This window comes from Vicugna pacos, chromosome 4 (assembly GCF_048564905.1).
Source record: "Vicugna pacos chromosome 4, VicPac4, whole genome shotgun sequence".
Lineage (NCBI taxonomy): Eukaryota > Metazoa > Chordata > Mammalia > Artiodactyla > Camelidae > Vicugna > Vicugna pacos.
In genome coordinates, this window is record NC_132990.1 from 3,991,088 (window position 1) to 4,009,896 (window position 18,809).

Consider the following 18,809-nt stretch of genomic DNA (forward strand, 5'->3'; position numbering starts at 1 on the left):
TCCAGAAGGAGGTTTGGACAGACTATTTCCAAATCCCACATCAAATGCACCAAATGCTGGTTGGGAGCTCTGCAAATCCTGCCTACCAAGTACCCCTGATATTTTGCTAGCACACATGTGGGAGTTTAAAAGGCTTCGCCTTAAGACAGTGTCAGTGAAGACAGGCAACATCTCATAATATAGCGCATGGATGTTTTCAACCATTTACAGATGTGTATTGGACCCGAGTCACTACATTGAGTCGCTCACCTACATCTAGACATTAAAACCAAGACCTTAACCGGCAGTCAGCAATCTCTCAGGAAAAGGAAAAGAATTAGATTACACTACAATATTTCCATTATTTTAATTGCATTTGAGAAATTGAAAGCCTAAATGCTTCTAAAGCCTTCTGCAAATAAGTTACTCCAAAAAGAAAGAAAAATTCTAGCTGATGATACATAGTCCATTCCAGAAATCAGAGTCTCTTCTCCAAACCGTCCTCTCGGGGTTCTCTTCTTAATCCTGCACAAAATATATAAGCGTTATCTACCCAAGACTCTCTGCCTGGCTGTGGAAGGAAAGCACTGCTAAGTGCTACCTGTTGGGCATATGCAAGCCACAATACTAAGGAGAATAAAGAGTGTTCTCCAGTCAACAAATGTTCATTGAGCGCATAATGTCTAGATACTGGTCTGGAGCGAATACATACAATAGCAGATAAAATTTAGTAAATGTCTAGTGAATGTCTAGTAAATGTGTATCAGGCAATGTTCTATGCAGTTATCACTTATTACCTAATTTAATTGTAAAATAACCCCATGAAACAGATTTTGCAGATTTGGAGGCTGAGGCTCGGAAAGTCCAAATAGTTTGTCCGAGGTCACACATCAATTAAGTGGTGGAGCTGAGAGTCGAACCCAGCGAGTTGTCTCGTGAGCTGGTAGCCTGAATCATGACACAAGCCGCGTCTCCAGGAAGACAGACCCCACCCTTGTTCTCACCGCACTTACCGTCTCACAGGGAAGACAGATATTAAACTGCTCGTTGCAAGTCTGATGAGTTTTACAAAGGTTGCCATGGATGCATATCGGAGGCGCACTGAAGGCTTCCAGAATAAGTCATCAATTTAAGTTGCAACCACGGACTCTAGCGTTAGGGTCTCCATAGTGAAGCCAGAGCATGGAGCTGGAGCCAGACTAGGGGAAGCTTGGGTGAGCTAAGGTAATGATGTTGAATTTTATTTGAAGAGGGATGGGAAGCCGTTAAACTAAGCGAGAGAGTTACCCGATCCAACTAAAACAACAGCGAGGCTGGAGCTTAGAGGATGGGTGGTTTTGGCGGTGGTGAGGGGGGGATCCAGCGGGAAAGTGTTGTGGTAGGGGTGACGCTGGCTGGGCTGGAGTGCTGGCCGTAGGAATGCGACACGTGATTCTGAGATGGGTTCACTGGGACTTGATCAAACTTGAGGAACAAGGGAAAAGGAGTTTAGGTTCCAGATGTAAAAACATAAATGGAGCTGAATATAGACCCCTTGACTTGATGAAATGTAATCAAGTATTACAAGTCACACTGTAGAGAGCCCCCTCTCGGTGTTTGATCAGCCACACTTTGGGCCAGGCACCCTGCACAGTGCTTTATGTGCATTTTATCATTAATCTTCGTGACAACCCTGTGAGGCTACCATTGCTATGATTCCCATTTTACAGATGAAGAAAGGTGAGGCTTAGGAGGATTAACGCCCAAGATCATAAGAAAAGTGGTAGGAGCTGCCCTAAAGCTCCAGTCTGATTCCGCAAACCACCATCCTTACGTCTCTATTTCATGAAATTGTCTTGTAAGACTCACCTGGGATATGTGTTGAACAAACATGGTGCTGGGCTCCACCCCTGGACAGGTCGATTCAGTGAGTTTGGGCCCCAGGATCTGCACGTTCACAAGCCTTGTCACCAGGTCACTCTGAGAAGCACAGACCGATGCTGACCAGGAAGCAGAAGGCAGGAGCCCGGGTCAGCCGTTTCTCTCTGATCCAATCAGTTTTCCTCATTTGCCTTCTCCTTTGCCCACACTCTGCTTAGTGCTATTCACAGAACTTACCACAACTTAGAATTTTATTGTTTTCGGTATTGATGGATTGTCTAGCAGCCCTTCTGGAACATAAACCCCGGCCCCTGGGACATGCCAGACCCGACCCCACCCTCTTGTACACCGTTCTGCCTGCCAGAGAGCCCCTGGCTGGTACCTTGGCTTCCATCTTCCTCTGGCCAGCCTCCATCCTGAGCCCGAGTGCTCTTTGCAAGATCATTTTGTAAATCCAACCGCTTGCTCTTAGTTCTCAGAACAAGCCAGCTGTGACTTGGCTCCAGCCTCCCCTTCCTTCCTCCCTCGATCCCTCGGCTCCTGCCAGGCACACAGAACCCTAGTGACCCCCAGTGATGTTTTTCAGTCGTCCCAAGTCACATGTGAAGTGCCCAAGGACACCTTTCCTGGAGGTGCCAGTGCTGCCCGGTCTGTGCCCTGCGGAGGCAGTGAGGCTGGAGGCTGTGGCTCCGGGGAGGCCACTCCTCCACCCACTTCCCTTCCTGGGCTGTTGCTGGGCACTTCAAGAGAGGGCTGCTCGCTCACTGGCTCCCAGAAAGGCTACGTGGCTGACCGGGGTGGAAGGCACGAGAAGGTGTCCTGAGCGGGAGGTCAGGAGGGCTGCTCGGCCGCCCTGGTGGGGAGCCGCCGGAAGGGGGTCAGGGGAGAGTGGCGAAAGCAGGGCTCTGTGGTGGCTGCTCCCTGGGTGGCCAGGCCACCGGCCTGCTGTGCTCTGCGGAGTTAAAAGAAAGGGGTGGAGGGAGCCTGCTGCTCGGGGCCTCGACCACGGCTTACGCCACACATGGCTAAAGTACACAGACGATTAGCAATCAAGGGAGGGACCTCCCTGCGAGGGAAAATGACACAGGGGTTACTTCTCTGTAAACAGCTCCAGAAAAAGCCCGGGTTCACTTTACGGGCTCTTTGCTTCCTTTGAGAAGTTGCAAATGCACCCATTGAGTGCTTCACCTCTCAGCTCTCACACGGGGGGGGGGGGGGGAGGAGGGACACACATACGCACACGGACACACACTCACTCACACACCTACACAACCTCCCCAACAGATGACAGCCCCAAAGGCCATCAGGGCTTCTCAGCCCTGAGACTCAATCCACCGACTCACAGAATCAACGGGGCCTGAAAGAGAACACGGGTTTGCCTCTGGGTGACACTGCCCTCGTGGCTGGCGTGGTGGCACCCCGTTGAAGGTGTGTCATGCCGGTACCTCTGTGCCACAGGTTGCTTGGAAGCGAACAGAAGAGAGTATTTGCACGTTGCCTTTGTAGCTGATTCCAAATTTAAATCACCCTGGGTAATCTGTCAGGCCCTCCTGAGAAAAGGTGGGACAGAGGCTTACAGGATTTTAAGAAGCTCAAATCCTACTCACATCTGTGAAGCCGGAGCCCTTTGGGGGGGTCTTTGCAGTGGAGTGATTACAAGTTTCCCCTGCCCGGGAAGCCTGAAAACAGCAATCTTTGGGAATAAAGAGTTTCAGTTGTGGTAACGGCTACTAAACTTGTGAGTGACAGATGGCCCCGCACTGGCCTCCGCAGCAAAGGAAATTTCTGGGCTTCTGCAGCTGGGGAGTCTGATGGGCTCAGGCACTCTGGTGAGAGCAGGGGAAGTGGACGGATATTGAGCCCAGAACACGGAATGCACAAGCCCACGAGTCTGACCCTCAGTCCCGGCAATGACCCAGGCTCTCGCCTCCTCCCGTTTTGCAGAGGGCTGGGCTGAGGGGTAAGGCCCACAGCTGGAAAGCGGCTGCATCCCTAAGCTCTCCGCAGTCTTGCCTCCAGTGTCCCTCCGTTTCTTGGATCTGCCCCTCTGAATTCCTCCCTTTCTCCCCTACCGGGCACAGGCTTCCTGCCTGTGTTGAGAAGCCCTCCCTGGACAGCATCCTTGCCCAGGGCCTCCAGGCCAGGCCGTCCCTCGCGGCAGCGCTACCGAGCAGGAGCGGGCCAGGCAGGGTGGATGACCATGTGACAATGGCCATGTGTCGGGCACCGGGACAAACCGAGACTCCACAACTGGTCACAGCCACTTCAGGGACATAGCCCAGGGTCCCCAGATCCTCCAACTTTCAAGAAGAGCCTGAAGTTTGGATTTATTGTGTAAAATGTTCTGCGTTTGAAAATGCTATGTAGGCCGAACAAAATATACCTTAGAGTCACCAGTGTTTAAATCTCTGCTCTCGAGAAGAGGCCTGGAGAACCAGCCTCAGCTGCTCGCTCATTTTTTTTTTTTGGTGTATATATATATTTTTAATTGAAGTATAGTCAGTTTACAATGTTGTGTCAATTTCTGGTGCACAGCACAATGCTTCAGTCATACATGAACATACATATATTCATTTTCATATTCTTTTTCACCATAGGTTACTATGAGATATTGAATATAGTTCCCTGTGCTGTATAGCATGAACTTCTTGTTTATCTGTCTTAAATATAGTAATTAGTATCTGCAAGTCTCGAATTCCCAATTTATTCCTTCCCCTCCGCCGCTAACCATAGGTTTTGTTTTCTACGTCTGTGAGTCTGTTTCTGTTGTGTAAATAATGCCATTTGCAGCAACATGGGTGGACCTGCTCACTTGCTCTTGAAGCAGCTACTTCGGCCAGGCCAGTGCCTGGGATGCTGCGGCCGTCTGGGACCTGGTCCACCACCTGGCGGAGGAGGGATCATGATGAACAGCCCCACCGAGACCACCCTGTGTGTGTCTGGAGCCCCCAAAGGAGAAGTGATTGAATAAACTTTAAATCTTCCGTAGAGCTGCCTGTGTGAGTCTGTCATCCCGTAGAATAAACTGTAAAAGAAAAAACATATTCCATTCAAAAATTAAAGTTGGTTATTTTCTGGAATAGCCTCCAAGCCGAGGGATACATACCAGGCTAAGAGTAGGCTGATGTAAGCAGTAGTGACATTTCTTCAGCCTCTAATGATGTGCTCTGGTCAGAAATGAGGGGACCCTCTGAGGTTGAGTTGGAAACTTGGTTTCTATTTCCTATTCAAATTTTGGCCTGTCTGATGAGATAAATACAAAGGAACCAGATGTGGTTCCTTTTGCTGATTATACTGGAGACTTTGCCTGCAAGGCATTTCCACCTGGGGCAGGGTCTGGACTATGATTAGCAACTTCTAGGACCTTTCTAACTTGGGTTCTAACTGCAGAGGCCATCTAGAAGAAAACAGTGTGTGTACACACGCACTGGGGAACTTCAAATTCGTAACTGAATAATTCTGCAGCTGTGGATCTGAATATTCCTTGGTAGGATCCATCATTTCCCGAGAAAGTGCTCTCCTGCGTGATAAAATGAGCTGATCGCCAGCAGGGGTCCCTCTGCCCTTAATCCTCCTGTTCTGTCTCCTTGTCACAAAGCCTAAGATTATACTAGTACCATTTTTCCTGAGACTCAATGCACTGTGTGTCTTTGGTGAATTTACTTATTTATTTCTTATTTTAATTGAAGTACAGTCAATTACAATGTGTCAGTCTCTGGTGTACAGCACAATGTCCCAGTCATACAAATACATACATATATCCATGTTTATAATTTCTTCCATTAAAGGTTATTACAAGATATTGAACACAGTTCCCAGTGCTATACAAAAAAAATTTTTTAAAATATATTTTCATATATTGTAGCTAACATTTGTAAATCTCAAACTCCGAAATTTATCCCTTCCCATCCCTTACCCTGATTACAATACAATTGTTTACTAAGCCTGCGAGTCTGTTTCTGTTTTGTAGATAAGTTCATAGTGTCCTTTTTTTTTATTTAGATTCCACATATGAGTGATATCATATGGTATTTTTCTTTCTCTTTTTGGCTTACTTCACTTAGAATGACAATCTCTAGGTCCATCCATGTTGCTGCAAATGGCATTATTTTATTCTTTTTTATGGCAGAGTAGTATTCCACTGTATAAATACACCACAGCTTCTTTATCCAGTCATCTGTAGATGGACATTTGGGTTGCTTCGATGCCTTGGCTATTGTAAATAGTGCTGCTATGAACATTGGGGTGCAGGTATCTTTTTTGAATTTGACTTCCCTCTGGATATATGCTCAGCAGTGGGATTGCTGGATTATATGGTAAGTCTGTTTTTAACTTTTTGAGGAATCTCCATACTGTTTTCCATAATGGCTGCACCAAACTACATTCCCACCTGCAGTGTAGGAGGGTTCCCTTTTCTCCACAGCCTCTCCAGCATTTATTCTTTGTGGACTTTTGAATGATGGCCATTCTGACTGGTGTGAGGTAATACCTCATGTTGTTTTGATTTGCATTTCTCTGATAATTAGTGATATTGAGCATGTTTTCATGTGCCTATTGGCCATTTTTATATCTTCATTAGAGAATTACTTGTCTAGGTCTTCTGCCCATTTTTGGATTGGGTAGTTTGTCCAGCATAGTACTCAATGGTGAAAAACTGAAAACATTCCCACCAAAATCTGGGACAAGACAAAGTCGCCCACTCTCACTACTTCTATGCAATATAGTCTTGGAAGTCCTAGCCACAGACAATCAGGCAAGAAAAAGAAATAAAAGGGATCCAAACTGGTAAAGAAGAGGTAAAATTGTCACTATATGCAGATGATGTGATACTATATATAGAAAACCCTAAAAGCTCCACAAAATACTACTAGAGCTGATAAAAGAATTTGTCAAGGTAGCAGGATACAAGGTTAACGTACAAAAAATCAGTTGCCCGTTTTTACACTAATAATGAATCAACAGGGAAAGAAAGTAAAGAAACAATCTCTTTTAAAATTGCATCCAAAACAATAAAATACTTAGGAATAAATCTGATTAAGGATGTGAAAGACTTATACATAGAGAACTACGAAAAATTGATCAAGGAAATTAAAGATGACTTAAAGAAATGGAAATATATCCCATGCTCTTGGATGGGAAGAATCAATATCATTAAAATGGCCATACTGCCCAAGGCAATCGACATATTTTATTGGATCCCTATCAAATTGCCCAGGACATTTTTTACAGAACTGGAACAAATGATCCTAAGATTTATATAGAATCACAAAAGACCCAGAATTGCCAAAGCAATATTGAAGAAAAAGAACAAAGCTGGACGAATAACCCTCCCAGACTTCAGACAACATTACAAAGCTACAGTAATCAAAACAGCATGGTGTTGGACTGAAAACAGACATACGGATCAATGTAACAGAATAGAGAGCTCAGAAATAACTCCATGGACCTATGGTTAATTAATCTTCAACAAAGGAGGCAAGAATATACAATGGAGAAAAGACAGTCTCTTCAACAAGTGGTGTTGGGAAAACTGGACAGTTACATGTAAAAGAGTGAAATTAGAATATTCTCTAACAACACATCCAAAAATAAAATCCAAATGGATTAAAGACTTAAATACAAGACAAGACACAATAAACCTCCTAGAAGAAAACATAGGCTAAACATTCTCTGACATAAATCTTAGCAATGTTCTCAGGCAATGGAAATAAGAGCAAAAATAAATCAGTGGGGCCTAATTAAACTCATAAGCCTTTGCACAGCAAAGGAAACCATAAGCAAAACAAAACGACAACCTACGGAATGGGAGAGAATATTTGCAAATGATGTGACTGACAAAGGTTTAATTTCCACAATATATAAACAGCTCATACAACTTAACAACAACAACCACCACAACAAAGTCCGCTAAATTTAAATGGTCCTATGCTAATCTGGAAGGATGGGTATTAATACAGGAGCTGCTGTGTACTGACTGTCTGCCCTGTTTCAGGTGCTACACACACCCTTTCTCTTAGAAAGTAATAATTGTTAAAAGTTTTTAGCCCATTTTTCAGAGGAGGAAACTAACCCTCCAGGAGTTGGAGAGAAGCCACAGATACAAATTACGTTTACCAAATGGCTAATAATTGGCAGAGGCGAGATGCCAGGAGTATCACATAGGACACTTTTGGCTACAACTAGCAGAAAACTCCAACGCAAAATGACCTCATGAGGAAATTTATTATCGATCGTAACTGTAAGTCCAGAGGTCAGATGGCCCTGGGGCTGGTTAATTTCCCAGCTCAAATGACACCAGCAGGAACCCAGGATCTTTCTTGTTGTTTGCCATCCTTCACAGATCAGCCTTGATCCTCATCCTCATCGCCCCAAGCTGGCTGCATCCCTTGCAGACGGGGCCACACCTAGAGCAAGGGGGCAGTGAGAGGGCCTCACTGGTGCTCACTGGATTTTAGATGGTCTACACCTTAGGTGCTCCAAATTTTCCTGTAAAGTTACATTTGTCCTGTAGGTTAAGAGGAGTTCCCAGCTTATGTTGTAGACAGGATGATGTGCACGTATTGGGCAGGGCTTGTGAACCAGAGAGAATTATCTCCATTGCAAGTGGCCCAAGTCCCATCTCCCTACTTCGGGCTGCTGTTCTGTGTGTTGCTGGAGAGCTTGGATTTGGGAATCTGGTTGCAAAAATTACTTAATATAATTTAAGTAATGTAATTCGTACTTAATGTTTAAGTAAGCAAAACTAAATTTTACATAATGTCTTTGAGCCTCAGTTTCTGTATCTGTAAAATGGGGATCATAGTGGAACCTGCCTCAGAGGGTTGCTCTAAGGATTAAATAAGTTAGAACATGGGACGCCCTTAGAGCAGGATCTGGCCTATTGTAAGAGCTCAATAGGCCACAGTTATTATGTTATTCTCTAAGGTCTTCCTCCTTCCACTTAGGAGGGGATGTGTATGAGATAGCTCTGACGTGACATCTTTACAGCTCATGCTCCAAAGGAAGACAGGGTGATCCCACCGCCTCTGCTTCCAGGGAGGACACTGTGACTTGCTGTGGTCCCCTCCTAGCCCAGGTTGGACCAGGAGCCAATGCCCAGTGGCAGGCTGTGTCACCGAGGCTGCTGCCCCAGATCCTTACCCCTGCCCCTGGCTCCAGGGAAACTTGCAGAAAAATCACAACTCACCATGTCCTCTAGCTGTGTTCACAGCACAGCAACAAGTGTCTAACCACAAGAAAACTGGTGCAAACTGGTTCAGCTTCAAAGTGGGACAAAGGTCTCCCTGGAGCTCATTACCATCTCATTGTAACAGTAAGATCTCCGCCTGTCGGCACCATGATGGTTTGACCCGACTCCAACCCAGATGCCAAAGGACCATGAAAGTGCAGAAGAGAAGTGGCACCCCAGTTTCAGGACGCACCCCGCCTACTCCCAGAAGAACCAGTGCATGTGCCTCCCTCTCAGTAACTTTGCCCCTTGAAGGCAAGATTTAAGCTTTGAAAGATTTTAAGATTTAAGATTTTAAATCTTGCCTTAATCAATCCCTGGGCGAGAACTAAGTTCCTGCTTCTCCATTCTCTGTCCATCGACTAAAGCTCATGCTGCTTCAGTCGCAGCTTTGGCTTCATTTCTGACCACAGAAAACTGAACAGAAAAAGAACCTACCCTGCTGAGGCAGGGGGGCCTGGGCTGGGCGAGGGCCACGTTGGGAGTCCACCCAACTTAACTGGGTAACAGGTGCTGTGTCTGGTGTCTCCCCCAGACCGCCCAGGTTTTGAGAGGAAGGAGCAGTTTCCTGATGGAAATCAGGAGGAGCTGTGGCCAGAGGAAGAATGGGGGGTGTGCCGAGCAGACAGTACTTGTGAGGACTCACCACTGCTGTGCTCCCCTTGACTCCAGGAGGGCTGGGATTCAAATTGAGTAGGTTAAGTGCATTAGCCTGTGTTTGTAGCTGTGGTTGTAAGAAATCTTCAGGTCACAACATAATCCTTAATTCTGAGCTCCACATTGCAATCTCACGTCTAACAAGTCTCTCAGTGTTTGCTAGTATTTATACGACTGAACTCCTTATAATGAAAATTTGAAGGGACAAATGACACATGCTGAGGTTAACTCAGCTTTAAGAAACTTAAAAAAAGCTTTCTTGCCAGTACCTTCGGTAAAAATAAAAAGAATAAGAATTAAAGAAAAAGCAAATAAGACAAAAATAAAATAAAATTTAAAAAGCCATTCCTTAAAAAAAAAAAACTTCTTGTGCTTCTTTGATCATATAAGCATTATACGTGAAAATATGTGTGCAGATCAAACTAAAGCAGATGGCAAAATCTGGCTCATTAGACTGACGTTAGTAATGTGCGCTGGCCTCGGAAACACACGCAGGCTGAAGTCAAAGTGCCTGCCGCAGGGCTGGACCACCCCCGCCAGACTGTGGGCTCTCCCTCCAGGTATGAAGACAGGGCTTTGTCACCTTTGTACCCCCAGCCTCCACCGCAGTGACCAAGCACAGCAGATGCTCCCTTATGGTGTTTTGAGTGCAACTGAAAATGTACTTTCTAAGGAACAGTGCGGTATAAATCATTTTTCTGATGCCTAGAACCTGCTATGGATGAGCAAAAGCTTAAGTACTTTTTTATGCTAATAGAATTTTTGTTTCTAAATGTAAAAGCCACGGACCTCCAACAAACATCTTACATTTCATTTTCATTTTTGTCAGTACATGTCCATAGTTTAAAAAGTGAAACAGTTTTACAACAACAATCGAAGTAGTCTTTCCTCACCCCACCTCCCGTTCCCATCCCTGTGGCAAAACTTACATTGCTATTTTTAAAAATTAAAAAAAAATTTAATTAATTTGCTTTCTTAATATCTTTTTAAAAAATTTATTGGAGTATGGTCAATTACAATGTGTCTATTACAATGTGTCAGTTTCTGGTGTACAGCATAATGTTTCAGTCATACATATACATAAGTTTTCATGTTCTTTTTCATTATAGGTTACTACAAGATATTGAATAGAGTTCTCAATGCTATCCAGAAGAAATTTGGTTTTTTAAAAATCTATTTTATACATAGTAGTTAATATTAGCAATTCTCAAAATATTGCTAGTTTTTCATTTTACAATTTTAGATATTGCCTTAGCTCATGTAGGGTGCTATCACAAAGTATCATAGATTGGGTAGCTTATAAACAACAGAACTTTATGTCTCACAGTTTTGGAGGCTGGAGGTCTGAGGTCAGGGTGCCAGCGTGGGTGGGTTCTGGTGAGGACCCGTTGCTGGGCTGCAGACTGCCGACTTCCCACTGTGGCCTCACATCGTTCGGAGCAGAGAGAGGACACAAGCTCTCCCTTGACTCTTCTGAGGGCACTAACCCCATTTACAAGGGCTTCACTCTCGTGACGTCATCTAATCTTAATTACTTCCCAATGACCCCACTTCCTGATCACATCACAGTGTGAGGTAGGGTCTCAACATGTGAATTTTGGAGGGAAACAAACATTCAGTTCGTAACAGACATAATCTTCTCTTTTTTTAAAGAACTATACCATTTTCAGAATAGTTTTCTTTTTCTTTTCTTCTTTTTTATTCTTTTTGTTTGAGGGGGAAGGGATATAATTAGGTTTGTTTATTTATTGAGTTCAACCCCCAGCACCTCATGAATGCTAAGCATTCACTTTACCACTTGAGCTATACGCTCCCCATCTATTATCGTCTAACTACAAAATATAAAATTTGGCTCCTTTCATATACTTGTCCTCACATTCTCCCAACATAGTTATACCTGTAGGTTAATTTTTGGTTAAACCAAAATTCTGTTTTTGCAATATCATGGTTACAACTGAGTTGTGTAGTAAACTGTAATTATTTTTTTTTATTGCCACCGTTTGGTTTTCCCAGGAGTTAATAATTGCCTCAATTTTTCATGTCCTAATTTTGTAATGCACCTATCCTTTACTCATCCTCAAATTCTTTGCTAGAGTGTAAATCTCCTAAAACATGCTAACACATCAAGTAATCTATGTGATTCATATTTTTCTTGATGATTATTCTTCTGGAGATTTCTGATCCAGTTGATAAAGTATTTATTTGCTCAGTCCTTCTTTTCGCATACATTTCTTTTCCAGAGTTGTTCTCTTTCCTCTTCCAGTACTGGACTGGTGCTTTCTTAGGTCAGCTGTGGAACCGCTGTCATCAGCCTAGGGGTCCCACCCATCTCCCTAGGAGCTCTCATCTGTGTTGGATGTCTTGTTTTCCAGATAGCAGATCTTCCTCATTCTTGGTGTATTTCTTTGCTTTGGTGAATCACACTCTCTGGTAGTTTCCTGAATTTTTTTTTTTTTTTTGAGACTGGCTTGTCTGAAAATCAAAAAGCATTTATTATACTTTCACATTTTGATTGATGTGTTTTGGAGGTGGTGGCTACAGATTCTAGGTTGGAGATCATTTTGAAGGCAGTACACTTCTGACTTCCAGTCTTGCTCCTCAAAAGTCCAGTGCCGTTCTGATTCCTGGTGCATTCTGGGTGCCCTGCTTTCTTCTCTAGAACATACTAGAGTCTTCTCACTCTTCCCTATATTCTGAAATTTTAAGGTGGTCTCCTTTGTTGTGTTTTGCTTGCTGTTTGTTCCATTTATTGTGCCACTTGGTTGGTGGGACTTTTCAGTCAGGAGACGTAGGTCCTTCAGTTCTGGAAAATTCTCTTATTTTATTTCTCAGAAAAATTTCCTCGTTCATAGCGAAGAAAGTCTAGCTCTCAAATGTGGGGGACTAATCTAAATTTCTTTTATTTTCCCTCTTATTTTTCAATCCTTTGTTTATATGTTCTCCACTAAAAATATGTTTCTTGAGCTGTAGCTTCCAACTTTTATAATAGTTTCAAAATTTCATGTTATCGTTTTCATATGTTCCTCTTTACACGGCACCTTGATCTTGTTTTATGGCTGCAATATCTCCTTTTTTTCTCACTTAAAATATGAATTACAGACTTCCAAAAAAAAATCTTGATTTCTACATTCTCTCTGTCTCCTCTCATCTGTTGCTGTTGTTTTCTGTTTTTCTTCACAAAGACATTCCTCCAGCAACTGCTAGTCCTTGAGATCTTACATATTTAAGAATGAGCAACTATTAAAGGAAGATGTGCATGCAGGAGTTTTTCTTTTGGTGGGGTTTCCCAGAGTGAAACTGGCTATCTTGCTGAGAAATCCTCGAGGGGGAGGTACAGCTCAGTGGTAGAGCGCCTGCTTCGTGTACATGAGGTCCTGGGCTCAATCCCCAGTGCCTCCATTAAAAAATGAATAAACCTAAAATTAAATCTAATTGCCTCCCCCCTTAAAATGTTTTTTAAATAATAAAAAATGTTTTTTTAAAAAAGAAACCCTTGAATGTCATTATCTGCAGTCAAGACTTGGGACCAGTTCCTTCAGAGAGGATTTTTCTAATTTCCTACTGTGGGATGTGGTGGAGGGGAGGGTCTAAGCTCGACTTTCAGAGATGGGACACGAGTGAGGGAAAGGGCTTGACTTTGACCTCACCATCTGTTTGCACCTGGGCCTGCTTTGTTGTCTCTAAAGAGTGACTTTGCTTATGGATGAGGGAGGGGTGGTGCCATGCTGCGGGGGGCGTAGGCAAAGGGACTTGTGATTCTTTGATTGATTTTCATTCTCATCTCACCGGGACCTTCCCCGTGAGAAACACCTGATGTTTCTATTTCCTTAGACTTCCTGGCTTCTGGCCGGGCCTCTGCAGCCCTGGTTCTCTGCCTCGTCTGGTCTGCTCAGCTGATCACCGCTGGATCTGATCGCAGCTTTCAGGGGTTCAGCTGACTCTTCTGCTCTGAGCCCTTTCATATTGCCTTTGCCTTTTTGGGTTGATGTCTTTTCATCTCTTCTCCGTCACTTTAGAGGGGTATTGGGAGGGAGTGGAAGGAAATGTGTGTGTGTGTATGCAATTCATCATGTTTACATAAATTCCCATAAAGCCGTAACACCTGAGGTCATTCATCAACTCACCTGTGTGGCTCTCATCCACATTTGGGACAACTCCTTTGTCTCCCAGCTGCCCACCACATTTCTAATGAAATGGCCTCCCCCTCTCACTGGGAGTTGAGGGGGGCCAGGGAGGGGATGGGAGGCTCACTGGCAACACAGAATCTTAGAATTGGAGTGGGGAATGAAGCAGCCCCTGCTCGTTTCCAGTGTGTTAGACACTGCTCTCAGATCTTAGTAACTCTGAATACGCCAAACTTCTATCACGGAGTAAAACAGTAACTGAAGCCTTTGTTAAAGCTGCCAAATTTAAAATGATGCTGCGTGAGGAAAAAGTCCCACAACTAAACATTCTGGTGCCCATCTGAGAGAACAGCCAGTGCTCTTTTTCGTTCTTTGCCTCAAAAAAAAAAAAAAAAAAAAAAAAAAGAGAAAAGAAAAGAAAAAAAAAAGAAAAAGAAAAAGAAAAAAAAAGGGTTTCTGGCTATAATGGAGGAAAAGTAGGATTGGGGACATGGAGGCCCTTGAAAGTCCCACCTTTGGGTGTTTATATAAAAGGCAAGAACTGCCTGAAACGGTGGTGCCTGGGCCAAGAGCAGCCATTCTATTCTGAGCCGAGTTCTCAGCTGGACAATTGGGATGAGCTGTGCCTGTGTCTTCCCCAGGTTCCCAGGCCATCTGCTGGGATTCCTCTGGTGATGGAGGACTCACTGACAATGTGCTACAAGAACAGCCAGCTCCCTCGTGACGGGGCAGAGTTAGAATCCTGGAGCTGGATCCTTGTGGACCCTGAGGATTCTGTGCCGAGAGGCTGCCAGGAGGCCTGCGGGGATGTTGGGAAAGGTACCAGCTGGAGACCGAGCTTGCTCTTGGGTACAGAACGTTTTTTATTCAGTGGGGAAAAGGAGTGCTGGGTCATGTGAATAAAGCCTTCAGATTCTGTGTGGGGGGCTATTTAACCCTCTCCCTCCCCCTTACTCTCTAAACACAGCCAAAGGCATTTGGAACTTGGCCCACCTTGGTCATATCATAGGTGACAATGAAATCTGGGCCACCCCAAATCAATGAATCCCTAACAAGTTACAACTGGCTGTTGAGACTTGCTGAAGAATTGTGACGTTGCCAGTTGGGGAAATATTCTTTGTATAAACACGCTCATATTAATAGGGAAATTATTTCCTCCCCAGTGAGGAGGCTCTTTATAAGCCTGCTCTCATCTTCCTACTTGGAGACTGAAAAAGTTATCCTCCCTAGGTACTGAGGGTCCTGATGTGGGGACAAGATGCAATGTCTGATCTAGTAACATTCAGCTTCAAACCAGCCCAGCATTCTGTGGTCAAGGGTTAGGAAGGGAAAGAGGACAGCGGGGATGTGAAGGTGGGAAGATGAGCTAAGTCTGGGAGGAGGCATGTGGGTACACCGAACAGAAAAGTGGTCCCCAAAAGGTATGTCCAAGTTCTAACCTACGGAACAGGTGGATATGACCTTATTTGTAAAATAGAGGCTTTGCAGGTGTAATTATGTTAAAGATCTCAAGATGAGATCGCCCTGGATATATGGGGGCCTAAGTCTTACAAAGACTGATAGGTACCAGAATAAGAGAAAGAGAAAGGGAGACTTGAGACCCAGAGACATATGTAGGGAATAAAGCCACGTGAAGACTGAGGCAGAGATTGGAGTGATGCAGCCACAGCCTGGAGCTACCAGAAGCTGGAAGAGTCAGGAAGGATTCTCTTGTAGAAACTTCAGAGAAGAGTGTAGTCCTGCCAATACCTTGATTTCGGACTTCTGGCCCCTGGAACTGTGAGAGAATACATTTCTGTTGTTTTACGTCACCAGGTTTACCGTCATTTGTTCCAGCAGCACTTGCCCCAGAAAACAAATCCAGCAGAGGAGATCTGGAAAGAAAGAGGCAGGAAGGTAGGAAGGGGTGGGGGTCGGGGCAAGGACAGCGTGGCAGCTGGGGCAGGGGGAGGCAGGGGGCCGGTATAACAACCTTCCTTCCCTGCCTTAGTTTGCTCTGGTAGCCACGTTACCTTCCTCGTGGCATTTCCCTGCCAGGAGGGACTCCCTGACTGCCACTCTTCTGTTATGTGTCCTCCCCAGAACTCATATGTTGAAGTCCTAAGACCTCAGAATGCGGCTGTATTTGGAGCCATCTTTAAAGGGGTGATTAAGTTAGAATGAGGTCATTAAAGTGGACCCTCATCCAAGCTGACTGCTGTCCTGATAATAAGAGGAGGTTAGGACACAGCCATGGACACAGAAAAGACCCCGGGAAGACACAGGGAGAAGATGACCATCTACTAGCCAAAGAGAGAGACCCCAGAAGAAACCAACCCTATTGACACCTTGATCTTGAACTTTCAGCTCCCAGAACTATGAGAAAATAACTGTCTGTTGTTGAAAACACCCAGTCTCTGGTGCTTTGTTATGGCAGCCTGAGCCAACGCATACACTTTCTCCAAGCCCAGCACTTCAGGGACAACATGCCCAGCCCTGTATACAGGCTCCTGATCCCAGACCACTCCCGCTTCACCGCTCCTCGCCCCCTTGGCCTGTTAAAGCCACCAGGGACACGGCAGAATCCCTGTTCATCCTCTCCTAATGGTGGGAACTTTGGCAAGTTACTCAATCTCTTGGAATCTTGGTTTCCTCATCCATAAAGCTGAAGATAAAGATGTCTCCTAGGGCATATAAATTAAATGAACTAACACATGGAAAAGGATTTAATACAGCTGAGGCCCAACCACCCTAGGGCCTTCTCGAATTTTTATCTACTGTAGAGGACATTCGCCATGTTTGGCGGCCCAGCCTTGGGTGGTCTGCCTTTTTGGAGGAAATGCTGTGATCTATGAGCGGTAAGGCCTTGTCTCCACTATGTGGAGATGAATCTTCTAGCCTTTTCTAGCTGCCTATCTTCTGGAAGTGGGGCATGCAGCGTAACTGGTTCAGCCAGACTCTCCCATTCAGGCCTTGAGCTCTTAAAGGAGTGACATGGAGAAGTCATGGAGGTGATAGCAGACATAAGAGACAGCCCAGTGACATGGTGGCGATGCCCACGGTACCACGCCATTGGTGGCACCCCAAGCAGCAGGTCCTGTTGGATGACTTTCCTGAGCTCTTGGCTGGTATCCCCTCTTTGTTTTTGCTCCTTCCCACAACCCTATCCTTCATGCTTCTTATTCATTTCATATATTGCCCTATAGCCATTTTTATCTTTAAATCCTTCCAATTCATAATTCATTTTCTGCAAGTTAGACTTGGTTTCTGGTTTTTGCAGCCAAGTGCTCTCACTAGGACATCACTATTTGTGCCCCTGCTTGTGGTGAATTTCTTTGTTCTCTGTTCCCTTGGGGTCTGTCTCAGCTGGGATCCAGATTGGAAAGTTATCTAACAAATTACTTCCCACTAAGGTGAGAAAGATTTCCATAAAGTAGAAATTTCCCCAAAGGCATTTGCATTTTGAAAAGGGCAAGGAAATAGGTGATGCTAAGAAATTGGAATTTTATTTTGCTGTCAGTGGAAGAGTTGATTTTTAAGGCTAAATCTATGTGTCTAGGAGGCCTGTCATGCCTCTGGAATCCTATTGTTCAAGGCATTGTCTCACCCACTGAGCCTCGTTCATCCGAGTGGGTACCTCCCATGCTGGCCCTTCTGCTGGCACAGGTATGATTGTTTTTTGGGTCTGTGATTTGTTTAGATTTACTGGTTTAACCAGAAAATCCTGAATTCCTTACTTGAAAGTTCACTCCAATGCTTAACTGATCAACATTGGACTCTGAAGGTGACATTTTGGCCAATTGAGAAGGGGACAGGGGAGAGAGGACAAAGGAGTATGTGTCCAAATGTCTTAACCCATTGTTCAATATTGATGACACATGGCATGACCGAGAAAATAACTTCCGAGCAAGTCCGTTGGATTTGGGTGGGGGTGGGGTGGGGAACCCAAGGGCGGCTTGAGTCAACATGCAAATTCCGGGTCAGTTCTTTTAGTAGCCTATGATTCCTGGTTCCCAAACACCATCAAACCACTGCTGGGACCTGAGTCAGTCCTTGATGGCTTTACATCTAGAGAAAGAAAAGGAATCAAGGGCACGAGGTGGGGGTTGGCGGGAAGGGCAGGAACAGGAAAGAGGTCAGGAAAGGGGCATTTCCCATTAATTTGTAGCTTCTAAGTAGGATCTAGGCTTGTTTAGCAAGAAGGACAAATTATGTGAAGCAAAAAAAACCCAAAAAACAAAAAAACCCAAAGGGGACAGCAGTCTTAATGGCTTAAATCTCATCATTGGGCTCTTTGTCTATGGAAATACTGTGATGACCCACTCTGGTTGTGAGATGTGGAGGCCCCACCTGCCTGCCCAGGTCATGGTCTGGAAGAAGAGATGGATGTCTTGCTCTGCACTGAAAAGTCAGGACATTGAGTTTCTGCTCCAAGGGCAAGAGCCCCATGTAGAGGGGGAGAGGTGGGACAAGGCTCCCAAACACAGTGATGAGCCAGGGTCTAGGGAGAGGTGGTCATCTTTCCACGTTCCTGAAGGACTAACTTCAAGGTCAACTCACTGTGCTTGGCGAATCTCACCAGCGCTTTGAAGTGGACTCTAGCTCTTGTGACAATGACTTGTATCAGAAAGTAATTCTGGCTTCTGAGGCCAGGCACCTTCCCAAGGTGCTTTTCCAGTGTCAACCCATGCTGCCTCCAGGGATGTTTTCAGACTCACTGTCCCATCAGCTGGATCACACCTCCAAGTCACTGCTTGCTCCTCCCTTTCTGTGACTCCCAAGTCCATCAGTCAACAGACCCAGTGGACATCTCTGCAGAATTTCCCCCAGTCTTCACTCCCACTGACCCTTCTTTGTTTGTACCCTTGCTGCTCCTGGTTCTGGGTCTGTCCATAGGCTTCTAGAAGTTTCTTCTCTTCAATTCAACCCATCCTGTCCACTATTGACAAATTGAAAAAGAAAATCCAAGCTTCCACATTATA